The sequence below is a fragment of the Triticum dicoccoides genome, chromosome 5A (genome assembly GCF_002162155.2).
Source record: "Triticum dicoccoides isolate Atlit2015 ecotype Zavitan chromosome 5A, WEW_v2.0, whole genome shotgun sequence".
NCBI lineage: Eukaryota > Viridiplantae > Streptophyta > Magnoliopsida > Poales > Poaceae > Triticum > Triticum dicoccoides.
In genome coordinates this window covers 511,635,692-511,643,299 of record NC_041388.1, presented here as the reverse complement: position 1 = coordinate 511,643,299, position 7,608 = coordinate 511,635,692, and positions in this window count along the sequence as shown.

Here is a 7,608-nt window from a genome sequence, read left to right as displayed (position 1 = left end):
CCGTCCCTCCTCTGATCCCACCGGCCTCCTCCCCTTCCTCCTTCCATCCCCTCCTCCCTCCATCTTTTTTTCCTGCTTTTAGTAAGTGTTTAAAATATTTAATAAGTAAATTAATAAAAGTAGTTGAACTAGTTTATTTTTAGTAAGAACTAGTTGAATTAATAGAACTAATGAATTTTTAGTAAGAAAATTAATATAACTAGTTTTATCATTGGACGAGGGGGGCGGTGCCCCCCTTTCCTTCCCCTTCTCTCCTCCTTCCCTCTCTCCTACTCCTACTCTTGGAAGGGTTGGAGTCCTACTCCCGGTGGGAGTAGGACTCCCCTTGGGGCGCTCCTAGGAGGGCCGGCCCCTCCCCCTCCTCCACTCCTTTATATATGGGGGAGGGGGCACCCCATAGACACACAAGTTGGTCATTGATCTTTTAGCCATGTGCGATGCCCCCTCCACCATAATCCACCTCGGTCATATCGTAGCGGTGCTTAGACGAAGCCCTGCGTCGGTAGCTTCATCAACGCCGTCATCACACCATCGTGCTGCCGGAACTCTCCCTCGAAGCTCTACTGGATCATGAGTTTGTGGGACGTCACCGAGCTGAACGTGTGCAAATCGCGGAGGTGCCGTATGTTCGGTACTAGGATCGGTCGATCATGAAGACGTACGACTACATCAACCGCGTTGTCATTACGCTTCAGCTTTCAGTCTACGAGGGTACATGGACAACTCTCTCCTCTCTCGTTGTAATGCATCACCATGATCTTGCGTGTACGTAGGAAATTTTTTGAAATTACTACGTTCCCCAACAGTGGCATCCGAGCCAGGTTTATGCGTAGATGTTATATGCATGAGTAGAAGACAAGTGAGTTGTGGGCGATAGTAGTCATACTGCTTACCAGCATGTCATACTTTGATTCGGCGGTATTGTTGGATGAAGCGGCCCGGACCGACATTACACGTACGCTTAAGCGAGACTAGTTCTACCGACGTGCTTCGCACACAGGTGGCTGGCGGGTGTCAGTTTCTCCAACTTTTGTTGAATCGAGTGTGGCTACGCCCGATCCTTGTTGAAGGTTAAAACATCACTAACTTGACGAAATATCATTGTGGTTTTGATGCGTAGCTAAGAACGGTTCTTCCTTAGCCCGTAGCAGCCACGTAAAACTTGCGACAACAAAGTAGAGGACGTCTAACTTGTTTTGCAGGGCATGTTGTGATGTGATATGGTCAAGACATGATGCTATATTTATTGTATGAGATGATCATGTTTTGTAACAGAGTTATCGGCAACTGGCAGGAGCCATATGGTTCTCGCTTTATTGTATGAAATGCAATCACCATGTAATTGCTTTACTTTATCACTAAGCAGTAGCGATAGTCGTAGAAGCAATAGTTGGCGAGACGACAACGATGCTACGATGGAGATCAAGGTGGCGCGTCGGTGACGACGGTTATCAGGACGATGCTTTGGAGATGGAGATCAAAGGCACAAGATGATGATGGCCATATCATATCACTTATATTGATTGCATGTGATGTTTATCTTTTATACATCTTATTTTGCTTTGATTGACGGTAGCATTATAAGATGATCTCTCACTAAATTTCAAGGTATAAGTGTTCTCCCTGAGTATGCACCGTTGCCAAAGTTCGTCGTGCAGAGACACCACGTGATGATCGGGTGTGATAAGCTCTACGTTCACATACAACGGGTGCAAGCCAGTTTTGCACACGCAGAAATACTCGGGTTAAACTTGACGGGCCTAGCATATGCAGATATGGCCTCGGAACACTAAGACCGAAAGGTCGAGCGTGAATCATATAGTAGATATGATCAACATAGTGATGTTCACCATTGAAAACTACTCCATTTCACGTGATGATCGGACATGGTTTAGTTGATTTGGATCACGTGATCACTTAGATCATTAGAGGGATGTCTATCTAAGTGGGAGTTCTTAAGTAATTTGATTAATTGAACTTTAATTTATCATGAACTTAGTACCTGATAGTATTTTGCTTGTCTATGTTGTTGTAGATAGATGGCCCATGATGTTGTTCCGTTGAATTTTAATGTGTTCCTTGAGAAAGCTAAGTTGAAAGATGATGGTAGCACTTACACGGACTGGATCCGTAACTTGTGGATTATCCTCATTGCTGCATAGAAGAATTACGTCCCGGAAGCACCACTAGGTGCAAGACCCGCTGCAGGAGCAACGCCGGACGTTGTGAATGTCTGGCAGAGCAAAGCTGATGACTACTCAATAATTCAGTATGCCATGCTTTACGGCTTAGAACCGGGACTTCAACGATGTTTTGAACATCATGGAGCGTATGAGATGTTTCAGGAGCTGAAGTTAATATTTCAATCAAATGCCCAAATTGATAGATATGAAGTCTCAAATAAGTTCTATAGCTGCAAGATGAAGGAGAATAGTTCTGTCAGTGAACATACTCTCAAAATGTCTGGGTATAATAATCACTTGATTTAATGGGAGTTAATCTTCCTGATGATAGTGTCATTGACAGAATTCTTCAATCACTGCCACCAAGCTACAAGAGCTTCATGATGAACTATAATATTCAAGGGATGGAAAAGACAATTCCCGAGCTCTTCGCGATGCTAAAGGCTGCAGAGGTAGAAATCAAGAAGGAGCATCAAGTGTTGATGGTCAACAAGACCACCAGTTTCAAGAAAAGGGGTAAATGGAAGAAGAAGGGGAACTTCAAGAAGAACTGTAAACAAGTTGCTGCTCAAGAGAAGAAACCCAAGTCTGGACCTAAGCCAGAAACTGAGTGCTTCTACTGCAAAGGGACTGGCCACGGGAAGCGGAACTGCCCAAAGTATTTGGCAGGTAAGAAGGATGGCAAGGTGAACAAAGGTATATGTTATTGATGTGTACCTTACTAAAGCTCGCAGTAGCACCTGGGTATTTGATACTAGTTCTGTTGCTAACATTTGCAACTCGAAACAAGGACTATGGATTAAGCGAAGATTGGCTAAGGACGAGGTGACGATGCGCGTGGGAAATGGTTCCAAAGTCGATGTGATCGCGGTCGGCACGCTACCTCTACATCTACCTTCAGGATTAGTTTTAGACCTGAATAATTGTTATTTGGTGCCAGCGTTAAGCATGAACATTATATCTGGATCTTGTTTGACGCGAGACGGTTATTCATTTAAATCTGAGAATAATGGTTGTTCTATATTTATGAGTAATATCTTTTATGGTCATGCACCCTTGAAGAGTGGTCTATTGTTGTTGAATCTCGATTATAGCGATACACATATTCATAATGTTGAAGCCAAAAGATGCAGAGTTGATAATAATAGTGCAAATTATTTGTGGCACTGCCGTTTAGGTCATATTGGTGTAAAGCGCATGAAGAAACTCCATACTAATGGAATTTTGGAATCACTTGATTATGAATCACTTGGTACTTGCGAACCATGCCTCATGGGCAAGATGACTAAAACGCCGTTCTCCGGAACAATTTAGCGAGCAACAGATTTGTTGGAAATCATACATACTGATGTATGTGGTCCGATGAATATTGAGGCTAGCGGCGGGTATCATTATTTTCTCACCTTCATAGATGATTTAAGCAGATATGGGTATATCAACTTAATGAAACATAAATCAGAAACATTTTAAAAGTTCAAAGAATTTCAGAGTGAAGTGGAAAATCATCGTAATAAGAAAATAAAGTTTCTACGATCTGATCATAGAGGAGAATATTTGAGTTACTAGTTTGGTCTTCATTTGAAACAATGCGGAATAGTTTCGCAACTCACGCCACCCGGAACTCCACAACATAATTGTGTGTCCGAACGTCGTAACCACACTTTATTAGATATGGTGCTATCTATGATGTCTCTTACTGATTTACCGCTATCGTTTTGGGGTTATGCTTTAGAGACGGCTGCATTCACGTTAAATGGGGCACCATCTAAATCCGTTGAGACGACGCCTTATGAACTGTGGTTTGGTAAGAAACCAAAGTTGTCACTTCTTAAAGTTTGGGGCTGTGATGCTTATGTGAAAAAGCTTCAACCTGATAAGATCAAACCCAAATCGGAGAAATGTGTCTTCATAGGATACCCAAAGGAGACTGTTGGGTACACCTTCTACCACAGATCTGAAGGCAAGACATTTGTTGCAAAGAATGGATCCTTTCTAGAGAAGGAGTTTCTCTCGAAAGAAGTGAGTGGGAGGAAAGTAGAACTTGATGAGGTAATTGTACCTGCTCCCTTATTGGAAAGTAGTTCATCACAGAAACCGGTTCCTGTGACACCTACACCAATTAGTGAGGAAGCTAATGATATTGATCAAGAAACTTCAGATCAAGTTACTACCGAACCTCGTAGGTCAACCAGAGTAAGATCTGCACAAGAGTGGTACAGTAATCCTATTCTGGAGGTCATGTTACTTGAACATGGCGAACCTACGAACTATGAGGAAGCGATGATGAGCCCAGGTTCCGCAAAATGGCTTGAGGCCATGAAATCTGAGATGGGATCCATGTACGAGAACAAAGTGTGGACTTTGGTTGACTTGCCCGATGTTGGCAAGCCATCGAGAATAAATGGATCTTCAAGAAGAAGACTGACGCTAACGATAATGTTACTGTCTAGAAAGCTCGACTTGTTGCGAAAGGTTTTCGACAAGTTCAAGGGGTTGACTATGATGGGACTTTCTCACCCGTAGCGATGCTTAAGTCTGTCCGAATCATGTTAGCAATTGCCGCATTTTATGATTATGAAATTTGGAAAATGGATGTCAAAACTGCATTCCTGAATGGATTGATAGAAGAAGAGTTGTATATGATGCAACCAGAAGATTTTGTCAATCCAAAATGTGCTAACAAAGTGTGCAAGATCCAGCGATCCATTTATGGACTGGTACAAGCCTCTCGGAGTTGGAATAAACGTTTGGATAGTGTGGTCAAAGCATATGGTTTTATACAAACTTTTGGAGAAGCCTGTATTTACAAGAAAGTGAGTGGGAGCTCTGTAGCATTTCTAATACTATATGAAGATGACATGTTGTTGATTGGAAATGATATAGAATTTTTGGATAGCATAAAAGGATACGTGAATAAGAGTTTTTAAATGAAAGACCTCGGTGAAGCTGCTTATATATTGGGTATCAAGATCTATAGAGATAGATCAAGGTGCTTAATTGGACTTTCACAAAGCACATACCTTGATAAAGTTTTGAAAAAGTTCAAAATGGATCAAGCAAAGAAAGGGTTCTTTCCTGTGTTACAAGGTGTGAAGTTGAGTCAGACTCAATGCCTGACCACTGCAGAAGATAGAGAGAAAATGAAAAATGTTCCCTATGCTTCTGCCATAGGCTCTATCATGTATGAAATGCCGTGTACCAGACCTGATGTGTGCCTTGCTATTATGTTAGCAGGGAGGTACCAAAGTAATCCAGGAGTGGATCATTGGACAGCGGTCAAGAACATCCTAAAATACTTGAAAAGGACTAAGGATATGTTTCTCGTTTATGGAGGTGACAAAGAGCTCGTCATAAATGGTTACGTCGATGCAAGCTTTGACACTGATCCAGACGGTTCTAAATCGCAAACCAGATACATGCTTATATTGAACGGTGGAGCTGTCAGTCAGTGCAGTTCTAAACAAAGCGTCGTGGCGGGATCTACGTGTGAAGCGGATTACATAGCTGCTTTGGAAGCAGCAAATGAAGGAGTCTGGATGAAGGATTTCATATCCGATCTAGGTGTCATACCTAGTGCATCGGGTCCAATGAAAATCTTTTGTGACAATACTGGTGCAATTGCCTTGGCAAAGGAATCCAGATTTCACAAGAGAACCAAACACATCAAGAGATGCTTCAATTCCATCCGTGATCATGTCCAGGTGGGAGACATAGAGATTTGCAAGATATATATGGATCTGAATGTTGCAGACCCATTGACTTAGCCTCTCTCACGAGCAAAACATGATCAGCACCAAGACTCCATGGGTGTTAGAATCATCACTGTGTAATCTAGATTATTGACTCTAGTGCAAGTGGGAGACTAAAGTAAATATGCCCTAGAGGCAATAATAAAGTTATTATTTATTTCCTTATTTCATGATAAATGTCTATTATTCATGCTAGAATTGTATTAACTGGAAACATAATACATGTGTGAATACATAGACAAATAGAGAGTCACTAGTATGCCTCTACTTGACTAGATCGTTGATCAAAGATGGTTAAAGTTTCCTAACCATAGACATGAGTTGTCATTTGATAAATGGGATCACATCATTAGGAGAAGATGTGATTGACTTGACCCATTCCGTTAGCTTAGCACTTGATCATTTTAGTTTACTGCTATTGCTTTCTTCATGACTTATACATGTTCCTGTTGGAAATATGCCCTAGAGGCAATAATAAAAGTATTATTATATTTCATTGTTCATGATAATTGTCTTTTATTCATGCTATAACTGTATTATCTGGAAATCGTAATACACGTGTGAATACATAGACCACCATATGTCCCTAGTGAGCCTCTAGTTGACTAGCTCGTTGTGATCAACAGATAGTCATGGTTTTTCTGGCTATGGACATTGGATGTCGTTGATAACGGGATCACATCATTAGGAGAATGATGTGATGGACAAGACCCAATCCTAAGCATAGCACAAAGATCGTGTAGTTCGTTTGCTAGAGCTTTGCCAATGTCAAGTATCTCTTCCTTAGACCATGAGATCGTTTAACTCCCGGATACCGTCAGAGTGCTTTGGGTGTACCAAACGTCACAACGTAACTGGGTGACTATAAAGGTGCACTACAGGTATCTCCGAAAGTGTCTGTTGGGTTGACACGGATCGAGACTGGGATTTGTCACTCCGTATGACGGAGAGGTATCTCTGGGCCCACTCGGTAATGCATCATCATAATGAGCTCAAGGTGACCAAGGTGTTGGCCACGGGATCATGCATTACGGTACGAGTAAAGTGACTTGCCGGTAACGAGACTGAACATGGTATTGGGATACCGACGATCGAGTCTCGGGCAAGTAACGTACCGATTGACAAAGGGAATTGTATACAGGGTTTGATCGAATCCTCGACATCGTGGTTCAACCGATGAAATCATCGAGGAGAATGTGGGAGCCAACATGGGTATCCAGATCCCGCTGTTGGTTATTGACCGGAGAGTGGTCTCGGTCATGTCTGCATGTCTCCCGAACCCGTAGGGTCTACACACTTAAGGTTTGGTGACGCTAGGGTTATTAGGAAGACTAGTATGTGACTACCGAATGTTGTTCGGAGTCCCGGATGAGATCCCGGACGTCACGAGGAGTTCCGGAATGGTCCGGAGGTGAAGTTTTATATATGGGAAGTTGTTAAACGGACACCGGAAAGTTTCGGGGGCATACCGGTATTATACCGGGGCCACCGGAAGGGTTCCGGAGGTCCACCGGGAGGGGCCACCCCTCCCGGGGAACACATGGGCTGCATGGGGCAGGAGCCAGCCCCAAGTGGGCTGGGTGCGCTCCCCCCTCCTTGGGCCCTTGCGCCTAGGGTTTGGGGGGGAACCCTAGAGGGGGCGCCCCCTTGCTTGGGTGGCAAGCCCCCCTCCCCTT